This window comes from Anabrus simplex, chromosome 5, assembly GCF_040414725.1.
Source record: "Anabrus simplex isolate iqAnaSimp1 chromosome 5, ASM4041472v1, whole genome shotgun sequence".
In the NCBI taxonomy this organism is placed as follows: Eukaryota; Metazoa; Arthropoda; class Insecta; order Orthoptera; family Tettigoniidae; genus Anabrus; species Anabrus simplex.
Window position 1 is genome coordinate 381,180,137 of NC_090269.1, and position 20,626 is coordinate 381,200,762.

Below are 20,626 nucleotides of genomic sequence, written 5' to 3' on the forward strand. Positions count from 1 at the left end.
AAGCGCTTGAAATAATTTAGGGGCTAGAGTGTAGGCTTAACCTTACGCTAGGTAAGAGCGTGGGCTTAACCTCACGCTTACCTAACCGAATGCCCTTCCTTACACCAGGCTGTCCTTCTCGGCACAAGTCTGGTTGACCTTAGGGCTTCAGAGCTGAGATAGGGTGCAGGCTGAAGGTAAGAGTGTAGGCTTAACCTTACGCCGAGTGGGAGTGTAGGCATAACCTCAAATTCACTTAACCGGCAGCCCTTCCCTATATTTGGCACAAGTATGCGCTCCTTTAAGGATTTAGAACTGAGCTGGAGTGTAGGCTTAGACTCATGCGTTAAACTAACTCGTTTTCCTTCCCTGTAAGAGGATAGATCGGTGGTGAAAATACCCTTTAACTTAAACATTTAATAATTCCTAAAGTGATGGCCCTGGAAAATTGATCTAGCTGAAGATTGATCAAATTTATCTTCTAACCAGTGATATAGACCAACTTACCCCCGACTGTTTCATTCTAAAGTTTTAGGGTAAAAGTGATTTTTGATGTTTAAAAGTGTTGGAGGATACTTTAAATGACATTTAGTGTAAAAAGTAGGTTGGGGTGAACACAACCCTTAAACTAAAAATTCAATATCTCCTCAACCATTAGGTGTAGAAAAGTGATATTTAGCTTAAAATTTATCAAAATTATCCTCTAATCTGTGACCTTCATCAACTTACCTTCGACTGCTTCATTCCAAGGTTTCAGGCTAAAAATGACTTTTCGTTTCAAAAATGTTGGAGGATACTTTAAATAACGTTTAGAGTAAAAAGTGGGTTGGGGTGAAAACAACCATTAATATTAGTTGTAGAAAAAATGATTTTTAGCTTAAAATTTATCAAAAATGTTCTTCTAATTGGTGATATAGATCAACTCACCAACAAGTGTTCCTTTTCAAAGTTTTGGGGTAAATAGTACGTTCGTTTAAGGTTAGCAATATACAGGATGATACTTTAAATTACGTTTAGATTTAAAAAAATACGTTGGTGAAAACATCACTAAATAAAAATTTCATTATCTCTTCAGCCGGTTTTGCAGAAAGTTGGTTTTGAGCTTAAAATGCTTCGTTCTACAATCACATAACGTTTCTGCTCTTTATTCTATATTGGCAAAACATATAGCGCAGGGATGTTTAGAAAATAACTATTTTTATCCTATGCATGGTCTCATAGGACTAACACAAGGTCGATGCGTATATGCTGCAACTGATATAAAACAGTGGTGACTAGGGAAATAGGTGGGAGAAGGCCGATTAAATAGAACGTTTTTAAAATTTAATGATTTTTTTTACAAAATTATGTAAACTGTTATCTACTAAAATCGTTGTAATGTTTTCGCCACACTTAAAATCTTACTGCGAAGGTGTAGCAATCCTGGGAAGCTCTATGAAATTTAACAAAATAATATTATTTTAGAAATTAAGTGTTGAAAATATTTATACTAGTAAAGAAGCTGTTGCTGTTCTTACCTTGGTGACATAGATGTGTCTAGTTTTCTTCAGAGTCATCATAAATACAGTAAAGAAAGGTGTAGTGTCCACGGATTAGGTCCAACCCAATCATCACTACTGTTTTCACCTCGGTAGTTGTGATGTCCTTGATAGCGCTTGCATACTGTGGAGCTGTAGCATATCCTAGTAAGTATCTATGTCGCGAGCAGCGTATGTAGACAAAAGTCATGGTGGTAAACACTGAATAGTTGCTTTGGAATCCGATGTAAGGTAAGATGTTTATAGAACTTCTTAATAGCTTCACTTCCGTGAGAGAAGTAAATAAGATGTAGCGAATTAGTTTCACTACTAGGCAAACATGCTGCACGTTTTTGGTTTATTTGTTATCAAGACGATTGTTTGTAATTCTTTGTGCTCGATAATGTTTGCACACACTGGTGATAATTATATAAACCTATTCTATCTTTATTTATAGTTTTGTAACTTTATTCGATTGAGGACGGTGACATTAGTTATATGGATAATAAGACAATGAGCAGTAGTGTTAGCAGGAATATTTTCAGATGTTTCAACTTCTAAACGAATATCGACAGGTGATTCTTTAAACAACCCTTGACTTAAAAATTCAATATCTCCTCAACCGTTAATAGTAGAAAACTGATGTTTAGCTTATAATTGATAACAAATTATCTTCTAACCGGTGTTACAGATCAGTTTTCAAAGTTTTGGGGTAAAATGAATAACGCACAAGGAAACTATTACTGGAACAGCATTGAAGATGGATGAAACAATTCGTTTTAAATGACTTATAAGTAAAAATGAATACGGAACAGGCATTAGTAATGACGTACGTCAATTTTCATTAATTATCATCTGCTCTTCACTGCATTACCTGCTCATCACTAAATCCTCTGAGGATCACCGACTCTATTGAGGATCAATTGCTCCTCACTGTATCTTCTGAGGATCACCTACTTCTCTGACGATTACCTGCTTTTCACTGACTCCCCTGAGATTCATTGCTTCTGGCCGAATCCTCTGAGGATAACCTGCTTTTTACTCGATTATCTGAAGATCACTCGCTTCTGACCAGATCCTCTGAGTATAACCTACTTTTAACTAGATCTTCTGAGGAGCACCTGCTTCTGATCCGATCACCTGAGGATCACATGTTTTTGACTCTATCCTCTGAAGATAGCTTGCTTCTGACCAGATCCTCTGAGGATGACCTGCTTTTGACTAGATTCTCTGAGGATCAACTGCATCTGGCCCGATCCTATAATAAGGATCACCTGCTTTTGACTCGATCTACTGAGGATCACCTGGTTTTGATCAAGTTAACGCGTATACGGTGTTAGAGAAGTCAGGTATTACAAGTCTGTTGGGACATTTTAACACTCGCTCAATATGCTCAGACTTTACTTAGTTATTCATCATTAGAAGCGATCTAAGAATATTTTGTAGGCATGGGAAGCCTGTAAGAACAATGCCGAGATAACTGCTTGATCATTACGGACTCACATTTCTGGATGGAAGTTAACTCTGATAAATTCGTCATTTTAGTGTCTGCAAAATTTAGGCGGAAAGAACAATACGATATGAACATTTACATGTGTAGTTGCCTGCCTCTTTCAAGTTTATGACTGGGTGGAGTAAAGTAGATTTTCATGGGACACGAACTCTTGATAGATAGTTTCCAGTCCAGCACTGGGCAATGTGACCATATGTAGTGTTGTGATATGATACGGGTGAAGTGCGGAGTGAAATGGGAAACTGTTATAGTTACGGTGTTAAATAAGCAGTGCGTCGTCGCGCGGCTGAATGATAACTGGTTTTTATTGTCACGGGGAAGCTACGACCGAGTGTTGTAGATGGTAACTGGCAGGTTGTTTTGGCCCCGTTGTACTACCGTGAATGAACGGATTGTTGTAGTCAAGTTCTGTACCAGCAGAAACATCAGGACATCGGGAACGTGATTTCTACTCCAGCATGGAGATTCACGGACTGCACGAGTTTTAATTTGAAGACATCACGGCGGGAATGGTTGCTCGCTAAAACGGATGGGAGCCGGCTGACCGAAAAGCAGGCGGCGGAATCGACTAAAGATGAGTATTAGATTTGCAATGTCATCATGTACTTTTGTACGTGTCTTAATTTAGCAAAGGGGATAGGTTAGGGTTTAATATATAATTTTAGTAGGTTTAGCTGTTGCTTGGGAGGACTACGTCATATACCAGTAATCTGTAGGGAATCTTGTATATTTAAATGTAAATATCTGTAAAGTACATTTGGACCGATTTCATGAGGTCATAGCTAGCCTTTTTCTTTTATTGTGATTCTATAGCTGAGTGGTTAATGCCATTATTCTTATACGTCTGATTCTTGTTTTTAGCAATGTTTCATAATTTGTTTGTCTTTGATGTTTGAGACGCAATGAAAGTCTCGGGGCTCAAATATAAATATAAAATGAGTGTAAATTAAAGTCAGGAGGGACTAGATTCATTATATAATGGGATTTCAAAGTGCACGAGAACATTCTGTCACGTTTTCCGAATTATAGCGTGAACTGTTGATGAGAATGTGTGGGTTGGTGGAGCTTGGATCCACGACCTTTGTTAGCGTCATCTGCATGACTTTTTGAATATAAATACGAGTGTACTTAGTAGCGTCCTTAGCTCGTTGTCATTATTAGTGTGAATTTGTGACTGGTTCACAATTACCCCGATCGCAGTTTCTTATCTCACGTTCCTAATATAAGAATAATATTTCTTTAAATCTTGTCATTCTTTTTCTTATTATGATTAATGCGATTTTCTCGAGTTGAACGTGTAAGATATTTCAGTAACTTTCTGATTTTCAAACGCGAATTATGTCTATGGTGGTAATTACTTAGTCTCTAATTATTGTATTATAGATGATTTGGTCATTTTATTTAAAGTTTGACTTAACGACCGTAAGTGCTATTGTATGTGACCAGCGCGGTGTTGTTTTGAGGGAGCGAAAGTAAGAGGATATTATTTATAATTATATCAGAGTTAGCAACGTTAGGACGTGATTCATTATGTGATGATGAATAAGGGGACGCGTTCCTCATTCTTAAAGGCCTGCATTTTCATTTTTGAGTAACTTTCCTTGGGCATGATGAGCAGCGTGTTTTAAGTGTTGGACCCCGAATATTTTGACTATTTGATACAATTTTGGAAGACTGAATCTCCGCTTTTGAGTCACACGGCCGTGTGATAGGCGAGGATGATTTGTGTTTCTACCGGGGATAGTTTTGTATAGCGGCCTATTTTGTTGATTTTACCCTGTATTGGTATTTTGTCCATGTCACTACGGTTCATGCCGTACACAAGATTTTTATAGCGCGACGCTTGGATTTTGACTAGTCCTTTATGATATGACCGCGCTGAGGATTATTTGTGTCGTTGTTGTTTGAGTCATCAGTCCATAGACTGGTTTGATGCAGCCCTCCATGCCACCCTATCCTGTGCTAACCTTTTCATTTCTACGTAACTATTGCATCCTACATCTGCTCTAATCTGTTTGTCATATTCATACCTTGGTCTACCCCTACCGTTCTTGCCACCTACACTTCCTTCAAAAACCAACTGAACAAGTCCTGGGTGTCTTAAGATGTGTCCTATCATTCTATCTCTTCTTCTCGTCAAATTTAGCCAAATCGATCTCCTCTCACCAATTCGATTCAGTATCTCTTCATTCGTGATTCGATCTATCCATCTCACCTTCAGCATTCTTCTATAACACCACATTTCAAAAGCTTCTATTCTCTTTCTTTCTGAGCTAGTTATCGTCCATGTTTCACTTCCATACAATGCCACGCTCCACACAAAAGTCTTCAAAAACATCTTTCTAATTCCGATATCAATGTTTGAAGTGAGCAAATTTCTTTTCTTAAGAAAGCTCTTCCTTGCTTGTGCTAGTCTGCATTTTATGTCCTCCTTACTTCTGCCATCGTTGGTTATTTTACTACCCAAGTAACAATATTCATCTACTTCCTTTAAGACTTCGTTTCCTAATCTAATATTTCCTATATCACCTGCCTTCTTTCGACTGCACTCCATTACTTTTGTTTTGGACTTATTTATTTTCATCTTGTACTCCTTACCTAAGACTTCATCCATACCATTCAGCAACTTCTCGAGATCTTCTGCAGTCTCAGATAAAATAACAATATCATCGGCAAATCTCAAGGTTTTGATTTCCTCTCCTTGGACTGTGATTCCATTTCCAAATTTCTCTTTGATTTCCTTTACTGCCTGTTCTATGTAAACATTGAAAAGGAGAGGGGACAAACTGCAGCCTTGCCTCACTCCTTTCTGGATTGCTGCTTCTTTTTCAAAGCCCTCGATTCTTATCACTGCAGACTGATTTTTATACAGGTTGTAGATAATTCTTCGTTCTCGGTATCTGATCCCTATCATCTTCAGAATCATAAATAGCCTGGTCCAATCAACATTATCGAATGCCTTTTCTCATGTAATTTTTTTCAGAGACCAACGTTGAGTAATGTGATGGAACTGAAAGCCCATTCTGTTTATTTTCTTGAAATTTGTGCCGCACATTTTATTTCAGGAACCCACATTCCTTTAAGCTTGTCGTTATAAGGTGCACCAATTGATTGGTTTTGTGTCATGTAATCTATTTCAGGAACCTACGTTAAAAGGGAAACGATTGCTCAAAATGTAAATTTTATTTCATTAATATTTTCCATCGAGACTGTGAGATTGGGAGTTACCTGAATACGGCATGCTTTTCTTGGTGATAGCAGGGAAAATATAACATGTTTTTGTTCTTGGAATTGTGTATATTTTTCCATTGATGTGCTTTTTATAGTGTGGTACCGATTCACAGCTGATTTGTGTTCATGTGAATACTCGTTATCGATGTGTATATTTTGGTAGGATGTTTTACCACTCAGCGCATTTTTGTGTGTACAGTTCGATTAGTTATTTTCACCACTCAGCGCATTGAAACACGTTTTTTATTTAAGGTTAGGGACCTCCACTCCAATGTAAAGTGTGCAGGAAAGGGAAATACTCATCCAGAGTTGAAAAGAATTAACAAACTAGCCAAGCACGTGGTGCGGGCACGCTAACCAAATCGCCTCTTATGAAGTGATATAGTTTTTGACCTGTTTCTGGTGTACGTGTAACATTGCTTATTTGTAAATGTATATTTCCTAAAGATGAACTCTATGAAAGATTGAGGCAACCTTTGAATCATGTAATTTTTTATTACACCTTGATTTGAGCGGTCTATTTCCATTTTTTGTTTATTTTAATAAAACATGTTTTCCTCAAAACCGACGTCATACCTCGACTTGCAATATTTATAGCTATTAGCTGATCTCGTCTCGTCCGTATTAGTTATATGTTACCCATAAAATCCAGGCTGTAATTTTAAGTTATTTTCGTAGTTTGATTTGTGCGAATTGAGCGCGCCTGGGAGCGGCTGACTAGTCTGGGGGCAGATTACCTTGATGGTAGAAAAGGGACATATAATTGTTTTGCCCAACGAGTGGCGTTGTTTTGTTGCTTTTTAGCACTTTGGTAACGTCAAAGTATCCATTTCATCGGATACGTACGATGCGAGGAGCGTGGAAATGAATTAAAGTTAGGTTCGAAAGTAGACTCCACGTTACCCACAATATGGACAAGCGCGAAGGTGACAGTAAAATGTAAATCATATTAATCGCAGTAAATGAACCATTTCACATTTACGATACGGAAGGCCATGCTTAGTATGGGTGTTTCTTTTTAGCGTTAGTAGAGCGAGGCTACAATGTCAAAATTTCACGATAGGATGTTCAACATGATGCGGTAAATTCAGACAGCCTTTTGACCCACATAAATTACGCGAGCTAACCGTAGCGCAGAGTATAGGTTTGATATTTTATCTATCGGGGTATGTTCTTTTAGCGAGCTCAAAGTAAAATTGTTAACGTAATGAAACCTGACTTCTGTATATTTTGCCATTTATGTGATTTTTATTTTGTGTGGTTTCGACCCCCAGGTGATATGTGTTCATGTGGATACTCGTTATGGAGGTTTATATTTTGGTAGGATGTTTTACCACTCAGCGTAAGTTCGGCCATATCATTAAGGGCATGGTGGAGGATGTGGCGCCCAAGATAAAGTGACCATATTATTATTATTATTATTATTATTATTATTATTATTATTATTATTGTTACCGTGTTTTAGCGGTAGGTAGAGGTGAAAGAAGGTGCGGGTGTGAATGGATCTCAAGCTACGAAATTATAGTGCATGGAGACTAAATTTAAAATTTAATACGGTTATATTTTCCTTTCAAAATAAATAAGTAACAAGCATGGCAGATACAGAGTAGCAAGTCAAATAAGGTAGTTACAATATTCACAGGATTTGGGCTTCGCGCCCCGAATTCACAATGTTTGGGCAATCAGCTCAGTTTTACCCCAAACACAAGTTTTAACAGAGGGGCAGAAAACCCCATTCATACCTAGGAGCCCTTGCTCCAAATTACACTGAAAAGCCTCCTCGAGGCATACCACACTCAAAAGAGCCACTCGCTCTCAAATTTAAGCCTCTCCCAGGCCACACCAAACTCCACCTTCAAGCTGTCCTCAACGGACATAAACACAGGGGTAAAATACCCAATCTACTGAGGTCTATTAAACGAAAAGAATGTTAATTAAATGACCTCTAAAATAACAATTTGAGAGGAGGCGAACTTGCACTCCTAATACACTAGATTAAGACCTACTTGGCGCTAGGCCGTTAATACAAGGGCTAATCCCATACTAAAGAGGTGACTTAAGAAGAGAACAATTTGTTTTACATTAACGAAGAATAGGTTGAGAAAAATAAATTCACCTCAAAACAATATGAGTGGGAGCTCGAGAGGGTTAGCACTCTCTATCCCAGAATGTAGCTTTCCAAGAAAATAGATGAAAAGAGTAGTTACATTTACATTTTAGGAAAAGGTTACATGGTGGAACGCTTCGCACCCGCCCCGAGAGTTAAACTGCTGAGCTAGCAAAGAAAGAATATATTAATCGGCCATTACCTAATAGTTGACCGCTGCCGGAGAAAGAGGCGCTTCCCGCCTCCTGCTATGTACTTAATACACTGAAAAATGGAACAGAAGTGGCCCGGAGACCCAAAAATCAGCAGTTTATATCCTCTCGCGGAAGGTTCTAGGTGTTAGGGGAAAGAAAACACCCTCCCACAAACTTTTTATTGGCTAGGGTATAGAAACATATTCAAGTTGGGGGAAGATACCAATGATTGGTCAGAAATTAATAACAGAAATTCGGGATTGGTCAAATGCAAAACAAGGGGAAAGAGAGGGGTATACAGCCAACTTAAACAATAACAGAAAGAAATTTAGCAAAGACAAACATTTGAAATAAAAATTTCTCCAACAAAATAGTTCTTTGACTTCGCACTAGGTTGCACTATTGTTGATATTTCAGTGGTGTCCTCTAGAAGAGAAAGTTCACACTTCTTACTTCAAGCAAAACAAAAGTACGTCGAAAATGACACATTTCACAAACTCAAAAATTTCCAGGTGGTGACATCTTCTGAGAAACCAGAAAATTAATAGGGTAAATAAAGTTCAGACTTCCTCCAGCAGAGGAGTTTCCACAGGCGCACATTTTAAATTAACGGAGTGGAGGTGTACCGCCCGGTACAATTATTATTATTATTATTATTATTATTATTATTATTATTATTATTATTATTATTATTATTATTATTATAGCTTCAAGTAACGTCGAGATTTAAGGACATTTTTTTTATGGCAGCGAGGGAGAGTTCATAATTTTTCTTTATATTCAGCTCTGCTAAAACCTACGTGGCACAGGTTATTTTAATTTTCCAAATTGCATACGGTTAACTCGAGAGGAAATCGTTGTCACTAAATTAAAATTAAAGTAAGCTGCATGTCTACGTGACAGCACTGGCTATTTGTTTGTTCTTTCTAATGATTCATTATGTCGCTACGCTGAATCCAGCTATTCCCGTAGTTCTATATTAAGTGGGTAGCAGTGGCTACTTTGGAGGAAATGAGCAAGGTCTTAGAGGAGAACAATAAGTAGATGAGCGAAGAATTAAAGGAAATTAGACAGGCGCGGAAAAAAATAAATCAGGGAATCAAAGAGGAAACTTTTAGATCAAATGAAACAATTAAAACTCGATTGCAGTGCAGGTAGGGACGAGCTCGCCAAGCAGCTTGCGCAAGGCTGAGATAAGGTATCAAAGCAGGTAGCCCAGATGAAGGAAGAGATTACTGACACTAGGCCTGACTTAAAAATAGTCGTGAAAAGTTTAAATGGAGTGCGAAAGGAGGTGGGCACGCAGAAAGCCGGGATGGATGCGCTCAATAGTGATATCAATATTTCGATAGCCGAAGTTTCTAATAATTTCAAATATAAGGTGTCCGGATTGAAATAGGAAATGCTGACCGTAGTAGTGCCTATCCAGAAGTAGACGGAAGGTCATATAGAAGGAATGAAGAAGAAATTACAGCTGGGGTAAGGAAAGAATTGCAAGAAATTCGCCAGCTAGCGGAAGATGAAGTTAACCGTGGGAAAACGGAAATCAGGGGCGAGGTATTTAGTCTATGGAAGGAAGTCAACGGAAGGATAGTTCAGAACCAGGAAGAAAGCAAACAGAATAGCGTAGAGGTAGGGGAATGATTGCATCATGGGGCGAACGACAGCAGAATGCCGAGGAAAGGATAGACAGCTACGCCGGCCAGATAACAGATATTAAGCGTGACTTAGGCGCGCACGGAAATACGGAAGACCTCGTAGGAGATGACGCATCTGAGGTAATCGTGGTCACTAAAGTAAAATTAAAGTAAGCAGAATTTTCTGATGTCAATGACGAACATGAAGTCAATATCATACCAGCAATGCTACCTTGCGCCGGAACCTCTGAACGAAACTAGTAAGCTAGAACCGCCACCAGATGACAGCGCCCGACAACCAGAATCTTCCACGGGGCACACATGGGCCGAAATGTACGGATGTCAACTCCAATCGTAAGCATACTAATTCGGACATGGGACGACATACCCAGGAAGTTTGATGGGTTAGGAGCAGTAACGCTCAAGGGTTTCTTGCGTCAGCTCGAATACCATATGGCCGACCAAAACATACCTCCCGAAAAACTGCTCAGGACAGTGGAGAAGCTACTTGACGGGCAAGGTTTGACGTTGTTTACAGCGTTCCGCTATTCCATCGATAAATATGAGGAACTCAAGTGAGCGTTTCTGCGGAAATATTGGAATACAGAGGCTCTAGAATGTCCGAGGTTGGAACTCTACTCCAGGAAATACTCAGAAAACTCCCCGTCAAAATACTCAGAGATTTTCACAGCCCAGTTACAGCAGCTTAAGGAGTTGGATAATGCGCACACGGAGGAGGAATTAATTATCGCAATAGAGAAACAGAAGCCGGTCGAAATTGAAAGAATTTTGATCGCCTCTAACATTTACACGCTAGTGGATGCTGAGGCCGTCCTGAGACAATTAGACAGACGACTAACGCATACCACCATAGGAACACGAGCCCGACCATCAGGTGAATATGATTAACGCCACCGTGAGAGAAGAGAAATGGCGCGAAACAGACCAAGGGACTAACACGCACGTTAGACACGAAGGAACTTGGCAGCCTAGGCCTTTTTTACCACTACACTGAGGGAGATCGCTACAGAAGGCGACCCGTCAGATTCGAACGATGGAGCCCAGGGAACCGTCGGTGGCAGGATAAAAGACCAATGCGGCGAGAAAAAAAAATCTAGCCACCGCTATAGGAACTAAGGTGTGCTCATAAGTCGCCCATGATCTGGGGCCCTAGAATGGAATCAACCAGGCCGTAACTTCAGAGAAGACATTGAAGAACGAAGGCGAGACTCAGAGAGATAACCCAATGACTTGGCGAGGAAGGAAAGAGAGAAGGAGCAATGGAAGGAGGCAATTTTGGAAACAGCGTTGCAGAAGGATGTGAGGGAACAGAAAGCGACGCCCTCCCACGGAAAAGCAAAAATCCAATAGCTCAGGGATTTGAGACCGCTCAGGAAAAACGCCAAATTTTAGGGCAGCATCCGACGGCACGGCTACGGTGTGAGGAGAATGACGTGTGGGTCATCGCTCAGATTGATGCGTGGGTAGTCAAGCCAGAAGAATTGGTTGCTGATTTCCCGAGGAGGGACGAGATAGCCAGGAGAGTGTTGCCGAGCATACATGTGAAATTTGCCAATATTGTTGTAAATACTGACTGACACGGGGGCCTCAATTAGCGTGATCTAGTTAGATTTTATTAAGCGCATATGAACGGAAGTGCATATCCCCACTATACCACTTTCGAGCGTGAAAATAAGAGGCATTATTCTACACAAAATTGCTGTCTGTAAGGAACAAGTGTTCCTAGAGTTATAAATTGGGAACTGTTATTCTACCCACGCATTTATCGTAATGCCTAAAATACATTACCATTTAATTATTGGAGCAGACTTCTTGGAAATACATCTGTCTGTTATAGATGTGTCACAGCACGTAATAAGTTTTAAACGGACGGAGAGCTCAGAACAGGTCGTTGTTATCTCACGTGGTGATGAGCTCACCGAGGGAGAGGAAGTCTGGACTTAGCACCTCATTAAGGACGTCACGGACGAGCAAGGATCACCACGTTTGTCTAGCGGAGACTTGGAAAATATTATGAATCAGCTCGAGCAGGTTGTCGTTGTACTGGAAAAAGAGAAGGAACCGGATTACATCACGACGATTCACAAGGTCAGCGAAGCGAAACTTAGCCCACCTTATAAGGAAATGTTGAAAGCAATCTTATTAGGTAATTTGGATGTCTTTAATTCGAAGCCCGGGATGGTAAAGTATTTTGAACACCCTCTGAACGTCAAAGACTGGAGTCCGTGGAAGAGGAAGCCTTATCCAATAATTGAAAGGCACTACGCTGCGGTAAAGAAGACTATCAGCGAGATGGAGAAGAATGGCCTCATTAGTAAAAAACCCAGCCCGTTCCTAAATCATCTCGTAATTGTTCCTAATTCTGACGGCACAGTATGAGTCTGTTTGGATGCTAGAGTGGTTAACGAGCGTTTAGTTCCAGAGTACGACCGAGCTCCAATTATTGGGGAAGTTCTACGTAAATTCAGAAACAAGAGACATTTTATCACCATTGATTTGACCACTTCTTTTCACCATATCTTGCTTGAAGAGAAATCGCGACTGTTGCCAGGTTTTCTGTTTGATTCACAGACCTATACGTTTCTCGCATTCCTCTTGGTTTAAAGACAGCTTCTTCCGCACTGCTCAGAGCGCTCGATATGCACCTAATTCCGGAGGTGAGGGAGTTTACTATCCGTTACACAGATGATATTATTTTGGCAGATGAGACAGCAGAAAGACTCTTACACCAGCTGGATAAGTTACTGCAGAATTTAAATGAGGCCAACTTCAAGATCACTTGAAAAAAATCGTAGTTTTGCCAGGAAGAGGTCTAATTTTGGGGCAGATTTTGGACGGACGTTGAGTGAGACCGAATCTACTGAATATCGAGACGATCCAGAATTTGCCAACACCTGTCAGGCTGAAACATGTTCGCCAGGTTCTGGGTATAACCTAGTTTTTCGCGAATCACTGCCCAGGACACTCCGAAATTGTAGAACCACTTCAAGAGCTCCTGAAGAATTCCAGATGGGTCTAGAATGGGAATTGCAGTAAGGCTTTCAACAGCACGAAGGAAATGTTAGCAAGCAACGTGAAGCTAGGGTGTCCGGACTACAGTAAGAAATTCGTAATCCAAACAGAAGCTTCAGGAGTAGGGGTTGTAAGTATGCTGTATCAGGAAGAGGAGGGGCTGGAACGAACACGGAGTTACCTAGGGTTTATGAGTAGAAAGCTACATAGCAGCGAAATCAAATATACCGTAACAGGACTGGAGTTGTTAGCCATTGTCACAGCACTTCAGTATTGGAAGAAAGTTGCTTATGGTTTTCCCGTAATTATTCGTACGGGCCATAAAGATTTTACGTTCACCTTGAAAGCAGAATTGTCCTCCGACAGAACGCAGAGTTGGGCGCTGTTCGCGCAGCAATCTTATTTAACCCTAGAGCACTGTGCAGTCAAGGAGAAGGTGTTATCTGACGCACTGAGCAGGAATCCCAGCCCAGGGGAGCTCATTATCCACTACATTGAACTAACGGACAGGGATCACGAAATCTTTGACAAACTCAGCCATATGAGGGAGGAACAATTGAGGGATGAATTTACTGGCACGATAATCAAGACGCCTACAAAGCAGTTAAATTCAGATGCACCGGAATTCTTATTAGTGAAGAGGATATCGCCACAGCACCATTACTACAACAGTATGCTCCACAAGTTTATGGACGCGGATCACACCAAGTTCCGTATTGTGGTACCCAAGGGTTTACAGAAATAATTTACGACGCAATTGCGCAGAATAAGAGGTCACGGGAGTATTGAAAAGGAAATGACTGCAGTGAAGAAGACTTTCATCTGGAGCAAGCAGTGATGCTATTTGGAGCGTGATTAAGACGTGCGACACTTGCCAGCGAGTAAAGCCTAAAACCAGTCTACTATCACTACCACCTAGTCCTCTTCTATCTACCAAACCATTAGCATTATTCGCAGCAGGTCTGTATGGCCCGTCACCTTCTAATAGAAAAAAATTCAAGCACATTCTAGTAGTTATGGATGTATTATCCTAGATGGGTGTACTCAGTCCGATGCAGCGAGCCAACAGTAAGCAAGTCATTAGTCGGCTCAGGAACAACGTGATACTGAACCTAGGCAAGACCGAACACCTTCTAACGAATCATCGCTCGCAGTTTACGTCTCTGGTGTTCCGTGATATCATTGAAAAGCCGGACATTAAGCATGTTTCATATTCTTTTCGACACCTACGGGGAATCCTAGCAAACGCATTAGAGCTGAGATAGGAAGGTTCTGCAGGATTTACGTGTCCGCAGCCCATTTCCGATAGATCGATGTACTGACGACCATTACGGAATGAATAAATAATATGATACACGATTCTACAGGTCAGATTCCTGTTGTCATAAAAACGAATTGTTTTATCCATCTTCAATTCAGTTCCATTAATACTTTCATTGTGCGTTATTCATTTTACCCAAAACTTTGAAAAGATACGGTCGAGGGTAAATTGATCTGTAACACCAGTTAGAAGATATTTTTTAAAATTTTCAGCTAAAAATCATTTTTCTGAAAATATATCTGCTACCACAACTGCGTATTGTTTTCTTATCTATATAACTGATGTCACTTACTCTCGGTCTATGAAATATAGTTACAAAACTATTAATAAGGATAGAATAGGTTTATATCATTATCACCAGTGTATGCAAACATTATGAAGCAGAAAAACTGTACGGTCACAGCCAGTCGTCTTGATAGCAAACAAACCTGTAAATATGCAACCTGTTTGCCTAACTTAAACTAAAGCTTCTAAGATGTTCTATAAACATCGTACCTTACATCGGATGTCAAAGCATCTATTCAGTGTTTACCACCATACGTTTTGTCCATGTACGCTGCTCACAACATAGATGCTTTCTACGATATGCCACCACTCGTCAGCAAAATGTCAAGTGACGTAGCATCGTGCAAGCACTGTCAACATCACAACCACCGAGGTGAAAATAGTAGTGATGAATAGTATGGATGATTGGGATGGACCTAATCCGAAGGTTATAAACTGTGAACAGTGAATGAGTAAACTTATACCTTTCTTTACTGCAGTTGATGTTGACTCTGAAGAAAACTAGATACATCGATCTCACCAAGGTAAGAACAGCGACAGCCTCTTTATAAGTATAGTATAAAATATTTTCAAATCTTTATTTCTGAAACAATTATTATTTTGTTAAATTTCAGGGAGCTTCACAGGATTGCTACACCTTTGCAGCAGGACGTCAAGAAGTATGGTAATAACATTACAACGATTGTACTAATAATCTATATCTATATATAATCTAGTATAATCTTGTAAATAAATAAATATTTCATAACATTAAAAAAAACGTTCTACTTGATCCGCCTTCTCGAACTTTTTTCTAGTCATCACTGTTTCATATCAGTTAAAGTATATAAGTACCGTATCGACCTTGTGATAATTTTATAAGAGCATGCAAAGGGTAAAATATTTATTTTCTAAGCACCCCTACACTAAATGTTTTGCAAATATACGTAACAAGGGCAGAAACGTCATGTTATGGTAGAACAAAATATTTTTAAGCTCACAAACAAGTTTCTAGAACAACTGGTTGAAAGGGTAATGCACTTTTAAGTTACGGGATAATTTTACCCCCATTGTACTTTTTAGTCTGAAAGTCATTGAGAGTACCATTAATAGTTATTTTCCACGTATTCTGCCACATCCGGTACCGGTGGCCTCCAGGACGAGTCCTGAATGGGTGAGCGACGTCACAGTGCAGTGCGGGCTCACAGCGCGGTGCGGGTAGATAGCTAAGAGCGCGCCCTTAACCTTACACGATGTTACACTGGCTACATGTCTAGGCTTAGCCTCACGGACCGCGGGTTCGACCCTAGGTTTAAGAGCGTTAGCTTTACAGTCTCAAGTTTGATACCCAAGAATGCCAGCTTACCTAATTGCCAACGTGATTATGGACAAGAGTGCTAGCTTAACCTGACAGGCACGCATTTGACACCAGGCTTAAGCTTACCAGGGCGTTACAGTCTGAAGTTTGAGATTCGATCCCAGGCCTAACCTAACTAGACAAGATGAGATACGGTCCAGGGGCTTTTGGAGCTGAGTAAGTTCGATGCCGAGGCTAACAGCATAGCAGTGTAGGCTTAAAAGTACATGATGTTAATAGCTAAAAGTGCAGGCATAGTTTTACGCTGACCATGCGTAAACCTAACCGGTTACCCTTCCCTATACACTGGCAAAAGTGCAGACATGGCGTTACGCTGACCAGGAGTTAACCTGACCGGTTTCCCTTCCTTACACCCAGGCAAGAATTCAGGCTTAACTTTGCGCTGACCAGGCGTTAACCTAACCGGTTGCCATTCCCTACACTAGCTTAGCATCTACACGTTGTACTAATAAAACTAGAGAGATGGTGTAAGACTCAGTACTTATGATTTATTCATAGGGTCAAAGCTAAGCGGAGTCCAATACGTTAGCGCAACACGCTTCATGGGTGACGGACGTGCGTAAGACCGGATCCTCAATTTAAGTGAATTAGAAGGTGTTATTCTAAAGGGAGCTGTATAATACGTGGTACACGAGTGTGAGATGCAGTGTCGAATCAAGCCAGCGAGTATCAGTCATTGTAACAATCAGTTCACCAATATTAAGTAGTGATTTCTCAGGCAATATGGGCCGCAGCAAGCGCAACACCAGTGACCCGAGCAGTGGTGCCAACCGCAGCAGTGCCAAACCTGTTGAAGAGGCAGTCACCAGGATACTAAACGAAACCATCAGCTTTGGTAAGTTCCTTCAAAAGATAGTAGCCGCCATATCGGAGCGTGTGACAGAACTCGTCATAAAGGAATTAGAAAAATCTCACCAATTCAGTTCTGAAATTGTGGCAGAATTGAACACAAAACTCGAGAGCAGGGACAAAGAAATCCGCGAGATGAGGGAAGTCTTTGCTGCAAGATGTGACTCACTGGAACAATACAGTAGAGGAGCTAACGTTAGAATTTTTGGGGTACAGGAAAGTGTAAGTGAAAATACGGAAGAACTTGCGGTAAATGTTTTTAGGGAGATAGGTGTGAATGTGAATTTGCAAGGCATTGATAGGAGTCACCGAGTCGGACCTAAATCTCCAGGGAAACCTCGACCAATCATTGTCAAATTCACATCACATCGAACAAGGCAGAAAGTGTTTCGCAATAAGCGAAAATTGAAAGGTGCCCCAGTCACTATTCGCGAGGATCTAACATCCACCAGATTGTCAATTCTTAAGGCTGCTATTCTCTGCTTTAATCAGAGCAATTGTTGGACCTCGAGTGGAGACATCATTATTAAGAAACCTGATGGCAATAAAATTAGAATTAACCGGCTGAGTGACATTCCTAAGGACAGTGACATCAGCTAAATGTAACAATTCATCGAACTGAGTATTTATATTCCTAGATTAGTCCATATTTATTTCTCTCAAGATCGTTAAATTTGATCTTAGAATAGTTTAGTGAATAATCATTTATTTTCGTTTTGCTTAGTTAAAATTTCTTTTTGCAACTATTTATCTATATATTTTACTAAATAATTGCATTTGCTTTCTTATTTCTTTATGATTAATTATTCATTTAACAACTTTCATTTTTAATAATTTTAATTTTAATTTTATTAATTTAGACACAACACCGTTAATTTAGTCGCACTTTAAAATAATATTTATTTCTAAGCACACCACTACTTCAGTTAACATTAAATTCCTCCTAGCCCTTTGTGTTTATCTGTACATTTTGTTAACTTTCATCGTTCCAAGTTGGCAAGAGTTACAAGTGACAAAACAAATTCCTCTGACTTCACTAGTCGATTTCAACAGCTAATTTATGTCACCTAAGACCAGCTACCCTCTCCCGTCCTTCCGCTATCCCCACTCACCTCACCCTCTAGCGCAAACCTTGACCAAAGTTCCGCTAGTGTCCTTAAGAACTTCGTCTCGCAGCATCCCAGAGCCCTACACGTCTGTCATATAAATGCGCAAAGTATTTTAGCAGCCAAGCGAATGGACGAGATTGTAGAAATATTCACCACACCTGTTTTCCATGTCAGGCTAGTGTCTGAGTCATGGTTAAAAGATAATAGCCGGTCTTCTTTGTGTCATCTTGAAGGCTACTCGCTTCTGAGAAATGACCGCACTCACTAAGTTATTAGGACATTCACCAGGCAGGTATGAGAGAAAACCAGAATACATGTTCGCAGAAATAACAACGAACGGGATTAAAGCCCTTGTAGGAGTAGTTTACAAACCTCCGAACTCCTGACTTAACTAAACTACTGCCAGACTACCCTCACATAATAATTATGGGAGACTTGAATACTGTACCGTACCCAGAGGTAAGAACCCTCTAGGACGATGCCTCAATTTTCTGATTAAACATCCGACTAACTCAGGTGGGGTAGAGATGTGGGTAGGTTGTCGTGGGTAAGTCTAAAATTCGAAGTTTAAAACTTATCTCTAAGTATCATGACAGGAATAATGGAGGTTTATCTCGAATGAGAAACCCTGATATTGGGTAAGATAGGTTTATTGTATAAAATAATCCGAACCTTACTACATCACAAAAAATCAAATTAATAAAACGGCTTGAAACTGGCATAAAATAAATTTAAATTCAGCAAATTGGAATGTGGAAAACAACGCAAAACAAATAAAATAAAATGGAAACTCCAATTACAAAATCAAATATAGATACGTTTCGAAATGAATCAACAGTACAGTCCAACGTTCCTGTTCACATGGTGTAACACCATTGTAAGAATCACAATTATACGGACGTATCTATCTTAGGGTGAGTTGTCGCGATAAGCGCATTTAAACGTGATTTAAATTTGGACGAAGTGGGACATGATGATATGAAATAAGAAAAATACTAGTGACATTTTCCTACGCTATACTTACTATAATCAAAATAAGCTAAAATAACCAAAGTATTTATATTGGATCAGGTGGGAGGAAAACTTACACACTACACTGTTTCGACGTGAAACGCGGTTCACCAAAATATCTAGTAAGAACTAGATTAACCTTAACCATCAACTCAGCAATCGGGCTGTTTTCCATTAATCAACACGACAACAAACTAAAATCACAACAAAATCACAAAAATACACAATCCTGTAAGAGAAAGCAAACAATATAATTCAATAAACATAAGGAAATCAACGGGTAACCATCCCGTTCCTCTTTCTGCATCGGCGCGCCGGGTAGCGCCTTCATCAATTACATATTTCCTGCATGGCATTCAGCTGAGAAGAATGTTAAAACTCAAGATTACTCTTGGAAATTGGTCACTGTTTTGACAAGATTATATCACGGAAATTGCTCTTCACTTCGTAACTACACCATAACCTTGGCTGATGAATTGGCCTTCATACCGAGCTAATATTTCCACAACTGTTCGGAGATTCCCATACAAAACGTACATATTGCTGGCATGACACCATATTTCTCAACACACAGGTAATATTCACTGGCCTGACATTTACTTCACGGCAATTCTAACTCCAAAAAATATTCCATAATACAATCACAGGCCTATTCTTGCTTCACATAATTCTCATAACATTTTTAGGCATGCACACTGCCTGCATCATTAACTTCATATATATTTATCAGCATGCATTAAATTCTCCTGCATATCCTGTAATTTCATCAGCCTTTTCATTAACAAATCAGGGTTCGATTCCTTGTCTACTCATTGTTTAAACGTTTCCAACCCGTATTAAAAGACCCTATTTTAATCAACGATGCACGTTCAGCTCCACACATCACACAGCACCTGTAATCCATGCAGCAAGCATCCTATCTGTCCCTAATCTCTGAATATAAATTAATAAAATTTAGTCTCGACGCTGCGAGTGTGTAACTCGGGATGTTGATGATTTCAGTTATCTACTCCTTCTAACTCTATCAAACAAAAACACAGGAATAATCTTAAGCTAACATGCATAAATCACACAAATAAAATCAAAATAAGACCTATCACTTCCCTCAATATCCCACCTAGCTAATTATAAAGTAGAAGAAATAAAGAGAACACATGCAATCTCGACCTGTCCATATTTACATCACAAATATAAAATGAACACATACCTTCAGGCTGAAACTGTACTAAAGAAAATCCCTAAGCTAAGCCTCACTAGGATTAATCGTAATTCATAAAACATGTCATTTAAACATAATACAAGCGTCTTATCTTGGCAACTCCCAGGAACTCTGTAGCGGCTCACATCCCCACCACTATGGGGATCTACTCCATGATTATCAGGATTTCAACACGTGGATCCAATCTTCTTTCTTCTATAGGCGATGCCATCTTCTTGAAGTAATTTACTGTATAACAGCAATACACAAGATTCTGGTCAGTAT